We start from the raw sequence: 13801 nt of genomic DNA on the forward strand, positions 1-13801 counted from the left end.
GTCAAGTGGGGTTTCATTAGGTCTGTATTGGTGATGCTCAGGAACATAACCCGAAAATTGGGTTGTAGGGCTGAATAAGTACATATCATGTAATTTTTTTTATGAGGTGTTAATAGTATTAATTTTTAGTAAAAGTTAAAGTTTTGAAAGAGAAAAATAATAAATTTCAAAACATATATAAGGGTGCTTAATATTCCTTTGCTTATACGATCCATCTCTCTGTCCCTGGTGATGCTGATGATTTCGGCTCATCCCTTTGCTTATACATCCCCATGAACTAAACGATGATATATATATATATATATATATAGGTTGGCTATTCTACTTCCATAAGCATATGCCCACATATGCTTATAACCCATTTTTGCATTTCGAATGTCCAAATGGTCGATCTGAACCGTTCATCTTGTTCTCCATATTAATATGTGCTTGGAGACCAAATTTTACATTTTTTTGAATTTTTTTACTATTTATTAAGCCACTTTGAAAATTGTTGATCCAACGGTGGCTGCTGATTTTACTGTTTTGTTAAGCCACCGTTGGATCAGCAATTTTCAAAGTGACTTAATAAATAGTAAAAAAATACAGAAAAATGTAAAATTTGGTCTCCAAGCACATATTAATATGGAGAACAAGATGAACGGTTCAGATCGACCATTTGGACATTGGAAATACAAAAATGGGTTATAAGCATATGTGGACATATGCTTATGGAGTAGAATAGCCAACCTCTATATATATATATGCCTCCATTTTTGGTGCCTTCATCATGCCTCCATTTTTAAAAACTTTAATAACTCAAAATTTAAATCTTAAAATTCAAAATGAAACCGTTGGATGTGAACTACATCATTTTATCTATGCACGTGAAAAAAATTATGGCATTTTAACTTTATTTTGGTTGTCATCTTGAGCTTGCAAAAATATATACTAATGTGGATAATTTCTAGACGTTGAATTTTTAACTTATTGATTCACATAAAAGCAAAATCAAAATGTGATAATTTTTTATGGACATATAGAGAAAATAACATATCATATCTAATGGTTTTATTTTGACGTTTAAGTTTTAAACTTTGAGTTATTTAAGTTTTTAAAAATGAAGGCATGATGGAGGCACAAAAAATGGATGCATTTGAACCCTCCTCTCTCTCTCTCTCTCTCTCTATATATATATATATATATAGAGTACGGCTAACGCGCTTCCTCTAGCATATGGGCTGAAATGCTTCCGGTGGAAATTTGAAATTTCAAAATCCAAAAAGTCGATCTGAACCGTTCATCTTCTTCTCCATATTAATATCTGCTTGGAGACCAAATTTTACATTTTTCTGAAATTTTTTACTATTTATTAAACCATTTTGAAAATCGCTGATCCAACGGTAGCTTCTGATTTTTACTGTTTGGTAAGCCACCGTTGGATCAGCAATTTTCAAAGTGGCTTAATAAATAGTAAAAAATTTCAGAAAAATGTAAAATTTGGTCTCCAAGCAGATATTAATATGGAGAAGAAGATGAACGGTTCAGATCGACTTTTTGGATTTTGAAATTTCAAATTTCCACCGGAAGCATTTCAGCCCATATGCTAGAGGAAGCGCGTTAGCCGTACTCTATATATATATATATATATATATATATATATATATATTTGATATCAATTCAAACTACCATCACCAAATGAGAGATAACCGACATGGAGAGAGCTATATTAAACGCATCTTTTGCAATTTTCAGAGCTAAGAGAATATTTTTCTCTAATTAATACCAATTAATTTAAAAAGTTAATGAAAGAAAGTTTTTTTTTTTTTTTTTTGGGCAAGCAGCCTCTGCGAAGGTTTTCAAAAAAAAAAAAAAAAAAACTAATATCCCATGGACAATCCTTCACTTCATACTAATTACACCATGACATCCAATGGCAATTGATTCTCTTAAACATGAAGAAAGAGAGGAATCAGTAATACTGAGGTCTCGTCGATCCCTAGATGAGCTTCCAATATATTGAAGAAGTGGATAGCAAATACAAAGAGCTAATTTTTCCACTCTCAAAAAGAAGAAGGGTGGCTTGTGTGTGCCATACAAATGTTAGAAATTTATTTTAAAACTCAAAATTTAAATAATATTTATTTTAATATTAACGGTTTTAAACTTTATGAATTATAGAGCTAATTGTGAATTAATTCTTTTGATCCAGTTTCTACATAAATGATCATTATCCACTGCCTCAGAAAATCAAATCCAATACATATTGAATATGAGTTGTGCATGGCATCAATGCTCTCTGTATTTATTCTAATCAATTGAAGGAATTGAGAATATCATGCGCAAACATTAAAATCAATTTCTGTTTGAGTTGATTTGCATATGCTGACCATTCATTCATATTGACCGTTTATTTTCTTTTAATATAAAACGGTAATATTAGAATAATGAATATTATCTTAATTGCCATGAATGCACAAACTTATTGTGTTAATGTTATTTGCCTATAAATAATACATAATACTTGAAGAGCTTATAATCTAATAATCTATTGAACAATTTACATACTCTCTTGCTCTTTCTCTTAGCTCTATAATTTATAAATTCAATTTCTATTCTCCCCCAAATAAATATTTTCTTTATAGAAAACATATTATTCTGCTATTATTGTTGAAAGAAGCTATATCAATATCTATCATTGTTGCGCCCGCAGGTAGAGGAATACCGGCGTAACTTGGGACAGTCTTAACCGATTATTCCTGCATTTAGGACGGAAAGTTGCCTTAGATCCGCATTTTGCAGCTCCGGGTTAAGAGGTTTTAATTATATTCTTGATTATATTTTTAATATAATTTTTATGTATTTTATTAATCAAATTTCAGATTTAAATTAGTTGATTAGTTAATATTTTTCCAACAACAAAAATACAAAGGTTATTGGCAATTTGAGCAGTTTCTTCCAGGCATTATGTAATCGTGGGAAGTTTTTTTAAAACCGGCACCACGTGGCTCAAAGCCCTCACTTTCACTTTAATGCACCGAAACAAGTATGCTTTGTTGTCCCGGTCCAACCCTTCGCTTAAACTCAATCCACATGATTGTGTTCCATCACTGAAATTCACTATGCTACGCGAGATGAACAGTATCTGGAAACCCTTCCTTCTCCTAGAGTTCTAGGAACTCATTTGTCATTCCATGCTTCCAGAGAGCATCAAGACATCAAAATGTCCAATCGTTTAATTATATCTGTAGAGAGCCAAAAGATGTCTTAGTCGCCCTTTGGTACATGGCCACAATAACTCAAGGCTTCAACAAATTAATAATCATTTCCTTTTACTCAAGCCTTCGAATTATCTTGTGAGGTTAAAATGCCCTATGGTCCTGTCTGGGATCATGTTCATGAATATTACATGAACAGATTGCATCCTTGTGCGAACATTTTGTTCCTCAATTATGAGGAAATGATGAAGGATCCGATCAATGATGTGATAAGGCTAGCAAATTTCATTGGATGCATGCCCCTTCTCAGAGGAGGAGATAAAAAATGGTCTAGTGGAACAGATTGTCGACTTCTGTAACTTTAATAAACTGAAAATTAAATCTCGATGTCAACAAAACTGAGGGAATTGGTAACGTACAACATGTTTTTTTTTTTTTTAGAAAAGCTGTTGTGGGGGATTGGCAAAACCAAATGACGCCTGAAATGGCTATCAAGTTAGATGAGATCACTAAAGAGAAATTACATAATTTAGGTTTTTTGTATTGAGTGGCAAGCAATGGACAACAACAATGATCGATGTACTTCATGCGATGTTTTTTTAGTTAATTTGGTGTTACTTTTAATAAAATAGTTAATTTGGTTTACTCAAAAAAATAAAAAAGTTAATTTGGTGTTATTTTGAATAAAAACAGTTTAGTTGTTAATTTCATGTACTTGGTTTCATTTAATTAAAAAAGAATTAAGATCCACTATCTGCTGCAACGCTTCAAGAGACCCAAAAATGCTTCAAGAGGCCTCAAAGCAAGAAGAAAAAGAAAATGATATAACTTAAAATGTTCTTTTACATGTACACATATATATAGCTGAGGTTATCTTTAAACAAGGCATTTATAATCACTTGAGTTAGTCTCCAGGGTTGATTGTTACTGAATTATAGGCCAGCGCTTCATTCTGTTGCAGAGTGACAGAAAAATGATTTGAGCCTTGGTCTGTCAATTTGGTCAATACTTGTATAATAATGCAATTGATGAAAGAAATATATACAATATTTCTAAGTTACAACAATTCTCATTTTGTACAATTAGTTGACATGGGAGTTGGTAATTAGTAAATAACAATACCGATCTAGCAGCTACGATACTTGGTTCCGGAATCATGAAATAAAGTTTTGATCAATTGCCAATTAAATGAAGGAAGCTTGAATTGTACTAATCGAGTTTAATATGCTTCAATCAAACTGAACCATATGGATGGAACCCTCACAATTTAGCATTAGAGTAAATGATGAATAAAAAATATATATAGAAAATTCAAACTAAATTTGTTACGAGATTCAATCCCAGCCAAGTAATATAAGAAGTGTTTCGGCAAGGAGGAGAAAGGAGATAGCCGGGAGAGGGAGGAGGAGGCTGTCAAGCAGGCATGAAGGAGATTGATTTGTTGGGTTTTTTCCCGGCGAGGAGATCGAAGAGGAGATAGGCGGGAGAGGGATCTATACGATACTTAGCTATTATACATTTTTTTCTAACATCATGATTTAAGTTGATTAGTGTTAACATGTATCATTTAATGAACTGTACAATAATAGAAATTCAGTGAACAGATTATTAGATAAAGTGATTTTTGAGGAATTTACATTATCAAATATTTACCAAACAATAAGGACAGCACTTACAAATTAAGATTGGAGGCAATGAATAAGTTATTATAATATAATTTAATTTTATAAAAGAAGCTAGAAGTAAATACTTACAAAAAATAAAAATCACTCCTAATTAAGTTTCAGATCCACCCACGTCACATAGTTTTAATTGTTCGGTATTATTATGAATTATAGGTGACACATAACCACACATGAAGTAGTCTATTTCATCTTTCCTGTTCTTTCATTTAATATTTTAGCACATGCTATTACTAATTACATCATCACACTGGTTGAGCATTGTTATATATCAAGTCATGCGGACAATAGAAGTCAATAACATAAAGCATGGACCACTTTTAAGTTAGTTCTGATACAGCACTCTGACTGAGTGCCAGAGTTCAAATCTGCTGTCATTATTGCAATGACAGTAGTGTGCCAGAATTCAAATCTGCTCTCCACCATTCATTATGGTGTCAAGTGGGGTTTCGTTAGGTCTCTTTCTGTATTGGTGTTGGTGATTCTCAGGTACGGGAACCAGAAAATGAGAAAATTTAGATTGGGGCTGTAAAAGTAATTGTCATTTTATTTTATGAGGGAGTTAAAAGTATTAATTTTGTAAAAATTCAAATTTTAATAAACAAATAAAAATTTCATATCATAGAGGTACTTAGCACCAGTGTTGCAAATAACAGTTAAGTCATTCGATAAATCAGTTATTTAGTGGGTGACGGTGATCAAAAGTAGGGATGAAAACAGATAATTTTCGAATTTGAATTCAGATAATTTCTGAATATAAGAATAACAACTCCAATTCGGAAATGGATTTAAATACACAAACGAAGCGGATACTGCCGAAAACGGATTTAGATGCACAAATCCGATAGTATTATTCAGATCATCCAGCTCTTCAGACCTGCGCTCACTATCCTGTCTCCACCCTATGAAACTTTTAGAGGTCAAGTATCCCTCACACCTTGTTTGGTTGGAGAGTAGAGAAAGAAAGGGGAGGTGAATAATAAAAAGTAATGGAATGGAATAAAAAGAAAAGATTAACATATTTAATCTCTTCGTGTTTAAATGATTAATGATGAAAAATAAATTTAATTTTTCTTTCCATTTTATTTCTTGTTTGGTTGATTAAAATTTAGAAGATTAATGAGAAATTCAGTGACTGTTGTAAGATTGTGATCAAAATTTTGTATGAGAATTATATAGGTAAGATATAGAGTTGAACATTTGTATTATTTTTTCTAAAAATATTTGTAATAAAATTTCTTTCCATCTGTTACATCTCAAATTGAAAAAAAAATCCAATTATATTGATTACAATAATACAAAATTAAACATTTCACCTCTAACGTAATTTTATCAATCAAACACAATTCAATGGAATTTTTTTTTTCTTTCCATTCCCTCCTTTCCTACCTCTACTTTCCATCCAAACAAGATATTAATAACACTCTCTCTTACTGTTCCTTACAAAGAATTCATATCCTCTGCGTTAACTCAAAAAAGAATCTGGACTCTCTGATATGCTTTTAGATCTGTACGAGTTAGATCCACACTAATATTAAATAACTCATGAATTATAAGCCGTAGTCGAATTAACTATATTTAAAATCAGATGGTGGAGATGAATTAACTGAAAAGATGCTTAATGCAGACGATGCTGACTCCCTTACAATCTGGATAGAACCGGACATCCCGTCCATTTAGTATAATCAATATTATCAGCCGTTGGATATTTTTGAGACCTGCGTCATTGTTTGATCTAACTGCGAGCGCCGCAAATAACTTGGACGATGCGCTGAATTTGATCAGATCCGGTAAAAAATATTTTGTTTTATTTTTATACTGGCCACTTGGCTTAATTATAATCATCTCAAGTTATTATGCAATCATTTGAATTTTAGTGAATAATTAATTAATATTTTAGTCAATAATTAATCACCCTTTGGCCTCACCTATCCATTAATAGGATATATAGAAACAAAATTGGAGCAAGATATAATATGTCGTCGACTAAACACGAGAAATTGACCGAGTATTGTAAGTTAAATAAACATGTCTATTTACAAATATGACAGAATAAGTATTTCAAGTATTAAATAGAACTAAATAATTAGTTAGATTTAAAATGTTCAGATTTAATGAACAAAAGAGTAAATAAGAAAGTATCTTAAAATAAAATGAAAAAATAGAAAAATTAAATATTTTGATGAGTAAATACACAATATCTCCATTCTTATATTATGCATGTACATGTCCTAATCCGCCAACGGCTGATTGAAAGATGAAATTTCATATTTAATATCAGCCATCCAATTAAATAATACGTCATCTTTTGATTAGATGCATCTTTTTTACGTGTAAAAGTCTAAATTTAGTTAGAAACATACTCGCCGCACATATTGCTACACGATAAGTTAGAATTAAAATTGAATAAAGAACAAAATTAGAGAGAAAATCAATTTATTCTTTTTCTTTTTTTCTCATCTCTAATTATCTCCCATTTCTTATTTATTTATTTAAGAATTACAATGGATGATCAATTTATTTTAAAAAATATCAAATACTGACATCTTAGTTTCAATTGTTAATTATATGGAGGACATATATTGAGGAGAGATTTTAGTAACATTAAGTATAAACAGTGCCACAAAATGAAGCAACTAATTTATTAATACGAATTCATTTTCATTAAATGTTTTTTTGGCTTTTGCCTATGGGATGTATATATTTCTACAAAAAAAAAATTATCAAATTTCTTTACTTATATCAAAGTTTGAAATTCAAATTGTAAATCAAACTTTTGATCTTCTTTATTTTATAAAATATTTCAACTGATACATCAGCAATTCTCCTAATAATTGTCTTCTGCCACCATATCAATACTGATTCTAATACTTCTGAAAATCAGAAATTAAAGCAAAGATCTATACTAGAAGCATTTCTTTAAAGAAGACGGATCCTGAGATTTGTGCTTATATGAAGAAAATATACGAGAGGTACCAAAAAACATTTTCAGAAGATCAATACTGGTTGCATTGCATTAAAGAAGATGGATCTTGAGATCAGTGCTTATATGAAGAAATTGTACAAGAGGTACCAAAAAGATAAATATGTCAAAATAAAAGCCAACTAGCATCTAATTAAATTATTCCAACAGCACAAATGATTAACCTACCTTCTAATTAATATCTAGACCGTATCAAGCAGTATCAATCAAAAGAAAGACATAACAACCAGTTTGGTACCAAATTAACTAACAAAAAAATAAACCAGCTGACAACAATTGGAAACACCAAAACAAAAGCTTACCACCAACTTGCTAATTTATAATTATTTTTCATAAAAGTCAATATATATATATATAGAGAGAGAGGGGGATTAGCTACTCTACTTCCATAAGCATATGAGAGCATATATATGCTTATAAATTATTTTTGTGTTTTTAATATCCAAATAGTCGATCTGAAGCACTCAACATGTTCTCCATACTAGAGTGTGCTTGGAGACCAAATTTTATATTTTTTGGATTTTTTTTTTATTATTTTTTTAGAATTTTTTCAAAACAGGGTTTAAAAAAATAATAATAAATATATGAAAAATGTTGAGCACTTCAGATTAGCTATTTGGACATTGAAAACGCAAGGAGACTTATGCTCTCATATGCTTATGTAAGTAGAGTAGCTAATCTCTATATATATACTAGGAAAAGCCCTTAGGCTTCCATTAAATTGTTTCTTTTTTTAATATTTACTTTCTTTTAACTAATTAAAGAAAGTCTTTTTAAACATTGTACACTATATACATGTATTTCAGTTTCTTTTTTTCTTTGAAAATTCTAACATTATGTAGCCAATTGAAAAGCACACAGGAATTGAGATTATGGCTTAAATACTGTTAGCTTATGTTGTTAGTTGTTAGCTTTTAGCTTAAAATACATATAGATTGTATATGGCCTCTATCTTTTCTATTCTTACAGGTAATAAGTGCAAGTAGTGCACTGTACACGTAAATGGCGCGATATCTTAGCCCGTCGTAAAAAAAAAAAAGACAAAAAGAAAAACAAAAATAAAAGAAGATCAATTCCGAGAGTTCCGAAAGGAGGAACCAAACCAGGGACTAGTCCTTTTAAAAACGAAGGATTCAAAACGAATCCTAAAACGGAGAGTTCCTCCTCTCGGAACTGAACCAGGGACTAGTCCTTTTAATCCTTTAAAAAACAAAATCAAGAACTACTCATCATAAAACGATAAATCCATAAGCCTATTTTCCAATTCATTCAAAACCTCAAATTAGAACTCAAGTTAAAATATTCATGCTTCATTTGTTGAGATAAAGACAAATTATTTAATTCGCAATTTCATCAAAATTGAGTTAATTAAGCCCTCATATATTGGAAAAAGATATGAAAGAGCAAGTTCAGGATTCATTCCTGATAATACATTAGATTCTATTCCTGATAATGTATTAGATTGTAGCAATATCAATCCTTTTTATTCCAAGACGAAAATGCAATCATTTAGTCCATCTAGTCAACATAAAGGAACTGTGGATACTTTGTTAAATCGAAACAAGGATTATCAATAAGGAAAATGTTCCTGTACGCTAGGGATTTGCTGTGGATGAGGCCTATGTTGTAAAACCATATTTTTAATATCATTTATCAACTTGTCAGTCGCTGACAAGGTTTAAAATATATATATATATATATATATATATAGAGAAAGAGAGGAGGGATCGGATGACACTGTTTTTTGGTGACATCGGATGACATCGTGCATTTTTAAAGTTTTCAAAATCCAAATAGTTGATCCAAACCGTTTAACATAATGGATATGTTAAAATGTGCTTGCAGATCAAATTTTACATTTTTTAGAATTTTTTTACTATTTATTAAGTATTTAACAAAATTGTTATATTCAGACCGTTGAATTTTTGTACCCATCTTAATAAATAGTAAAAAAATTCAGAAAAATATAAAATTTGATCTGCAAGCACATTTTAACATATCCATCAAGTTGAACGGTTTGAATCGACTGTTTGAACTTTAAAAATGCACGGTGTCATCCGATCCCTCTTCATATATATATAGCGGATTGAAAGATGTGGAGAGAGATGCCCAATGTGTTGCAAAGTGGGCCCGGGACAAACTGTTGCTCAATGAAAGCATGTGGGTCACAACAGGCCCACGGTTTAGCTTTTAAGGGCCATATAGCTAACGGCCTCCTAAAGGTCATTTTTATGTTTGATTTCGTTTCAATATTTCGACCTCATATTAGCAAATCCATACAAGGGAACATCAAATATTTATATTCTATAAAAAAAGATTTCCCAGTTATAAGTAGGGGTGCCAATGGCACCCTTTTATTTGATCCGTATCGCATCCGATAATAAGGGTATGGATAAAAAAAAAATTCGTAAACTTATCGAGTATGGATACGGGTAAAGATTTTTTTTTCGTTATCTAAACAGGTAAGGGTACGGATAAAGTCTATTTCGTATCCGTTACCCAATTGGATAATTATAAAAAATTATACATATTATATATATTAATAAGCATTGAAAAGAGTACTTAATATTTGAACAAATGATTATACACGTGCATATTGTGCAAGTGCTGCAACTAATTCACTTGTATCCACAGACAATTCTAGTCTTTTATGAATGAAATAAGGTACCAACATATCACTTTACTATACATCTGTGAAATGAATATATATGTTTTAATGTTTTACTTAATAACTAATAAAAATATTATATTAGTATTATCCGTTACTTACCTGTTACCATTTTGTTATCCGATAATCAAAACAGATAAGTGTATGGTACAGATAAGATAATTTGTAGCGGGTAGGGTAGGATACTGATGGTAAAAATCAGAGCTAATAATATTTATAACTCTAATTGTTTAATTTACAATTGATTCACAAGCGCATCAATCTCTCATGTAGTATAGATCGGAGTGTCGATCCACAGATATAGTGTATTAAGAGATTGAACAATAGTTAAGTCTAGGTTTTTTATTGTTTGGATTGTTTGGTTGTTTGGTTGTAGGAACAATTAAATTAGTAAAGTAAATAGTTTGTGTATAAAGGATGAACTTCTAGGGATAAGGCTATATATCCTTCTTACTTGTTTAATTTAGTTTATGGTTGCAAAATCAATTGTATGCGGTGTTGTCACCAATCGCATGTGAGTGCTAAACCTATCAATTATAATTTCCAACTCTAGTCAGTATCAAATGCAAATCTGAGAGTGACAATACTGTGCGACATACATAAAAGTCAAAATTTGTGTTAATTTGCTTATTAGGAAGGATAGAAATCCTGAACCTAGAGACTTTCTACCTGCTAAATACCTTATTGTATTTACTATTGTTTGTTTGTTTGTTCACCACAATCACACTGATAAAACCGAATCAACCTAGACAAGTAAAAACTTGTTAAAACTTAATACAATTATCCTTGCAAATTAACACTCCAATCTATACTATATGGTAGGATCATACGCTTGTGATATGATCGTAAGTTAAATTAGAATTTACAAATATGAAAAGTAGTAGTTCTCATTTGAAGTCATCAATTAACATAGTCCATTTGAAAACCTATAATCACAAAAAATAACATTAATTTTATCTTGTACATATCTTGTATATTATCTTGACATTTTCTTGAAGTGCTGAAAATAACATATAACTACCATCTTAAAAAAAAATTAGTCATTGATTTAGTGGCAAAGGTACATGATCTCTATGTAAGAGGTCATGGGTTCAAAATTCATATGAAAAAAAAAATTATTGTAATAATAAAGATATTAAATAGTTGAGTAGCTTGATTTTCAACTTTACTAAAAAAAAATTACCATCTTAAAAAGATACAAGTCAGGTGCAAAAATTACTAAATTGTCATTGCCCCTGCAAACGTAATAACTCAATCAACCATATAGCAATTCAAACAATTTGTAGCTCAATGGAAATAAACCTGGCTTAATTATCTTAGCCAAAATTCGGCCTAAATTTAATCCAAAATTCAAGAAGTCAGTTTATAAATGAAGAACAGCGCATTAGTAATCATGGAAGATAAAACCGTCAAATTTTGACTTGGTTACTGGAGCTTGTTTTTGGTAATTGCAAGTATGGATCTAAATTAGTTAGTTGTTGTAGATTTCAAAAAAGAAAAAGAAAATCAATACTAAGACTATATAGCAATTCTGTTTGAAGAGTAAAGATATTGACAGAGCTTTATTATCTTCACGCAGCACATGACTAATAAAGATAACATGAAAAAGGTATCATGAAATCAAACCACTTCTGTCAATATCTTTATGAGTGAGTCTATGATACTATGCATATCACGGGTTGGTCCGTGCTACGGCTCAATATTCGAGTTTTCAAAATCCTAATGGTCGATCCGAACCGTTCATCTTGTTCTCCATATTAATATGTGTTTGGAGACCAAATTTTACATTTTTTGAAATTTTTTTACTATTTTTTTAGATATTTAGAAAATCACTTGTTCTGAAAATTCTGGACCATCCAAAAACAGTGATATTCAATAAATCTAAAAAAATAGTAAAAAAATTTAAAAAAATGTAAAATTTGGTCTCCAAACACATATTAATATGAAGAACAAGATGAACGGCTCGGATCGACCGTTAGAATTTTGAAAAGTCAAATATTAAGCCATATTACGGGCCAAATCGTAATATGCATAGTACCATAGACTCACTCATATCTTTATTGTTAAAAAGTCGGGTAGTTTGAAAAAAAAATTGTCAAGAGAAACAAAAAGTTTTTTTAAAAAAAAAAAATCAATTTTAATTATTTTAATAAAACAAGCATCATTTGTTTTGTTTTTATAAAAAAAAAAAGGAGAGAGAGAATTTAAATTTTGTTCTAAGGAATTTGCGTTGGCCATTTTTATTTATTTCTCTTTATACCGATTCCTAGAATCAGTGGAACTGTCTTTTATACAAATCAACTCAATAGTGCTTGTTCTGTTAAAATAATTAAAATTAATTCTATTTAAAAAAAAACAATAGAGAGAAGTTAGAAACTTAGGATCAATGGTTTAAATAGCGTTTATCGCGAAATAGCGTACGGGTTAAAAAAATCGCGCTATGCTCAAATAGCGGCGCTATAGCGCGGAATAGCGCGCTATAGCGGCGCTATTTGGGCATAGCGACATAGCTTTTTTGGTCGGAAAACGCTATAGCGGCGCTATAGCGCGCTATTTAAAACACTGCTTAGGATACAACCTATAACTGAAAGACTAGCTAGAAACCCAAAAGAAAGAAAAAGAGAAAGAGAGAGGAGACTGAATGGTGATCCCACGCAAATGGAAGTTCCTTAATAAATGGTGAAAGGGAGGAGCCAGCAAAAATGAGACAGAGTGGCAGGTCCCACATAAGTCGATGCGTCCATTTCTGATCCACAATCGCACGCACGCGCTATAAAAACTATAAAATTAGGATTATTTTTTAATTTTGTTTCTGAATTAAAAATAAGTAATTTAAAAAATAATTTTTAAATTAAAACGAATAATATAAAGAAGAGAAATGTTATGATACCCCGAGCGCGTCTCCAAATAGTTTAACAGAAAAAACTTCCAATGTTTTCTAACTTCCATTTTCAGTGCTAATATCAAAACATTTAAAGCTCTGTTTATAACATTTTATAATGCTACTCGCAAGCATGTAAATCTCTGTCTGAAAGCATTAAAATTATAAATCTGCATAGTTTTAATTCCTAACTACTTTTGTCTTCAAGCCAAAAATGAAAAGATTCATTCCACTCACTCTTTTTTATTTTTTCTTTGATCATTATAATTTATTTTTCCAACAATCCATGATAAATTTTACGAATCTAAAAATACAAACATTTTCTATTCGATTTTATCTTTCAAATAAGATCCATGAAGAAATATTTTTGAGTAATTTTAAAGTACAACT

At 30.6% G+C, this 13801-nt stretch overlaps 1 pseudogene; it reads left to right on the plus strand.

Moving 5' to 3' along the window:
• Positions 1–1912: 1912 nt before the first annotated feature.
• On the plus strand, positions 1913–3744 carry LOC144563887 (cytosolic sulfotransferase 8-like; annotated as a pseudogene).
• The last annotated feature ends 10057 nt before the right edge of the window (positions 3745–13801 follow it).

Source organism: Carex rostrata, chromosome 13 (assembly GCF_964058835.1).
Source record: "Carex rostrata chromosome 13, lpCarRost1.2, whole genome shotgun sequence".
In the NCBI taxonomy this organism is placed as follows: Eukaryota; Viridiplantae; Streptophyta; class Magnoliopsida; order Poales; family Cyperaceae; genus Carex; species Carex rostrata.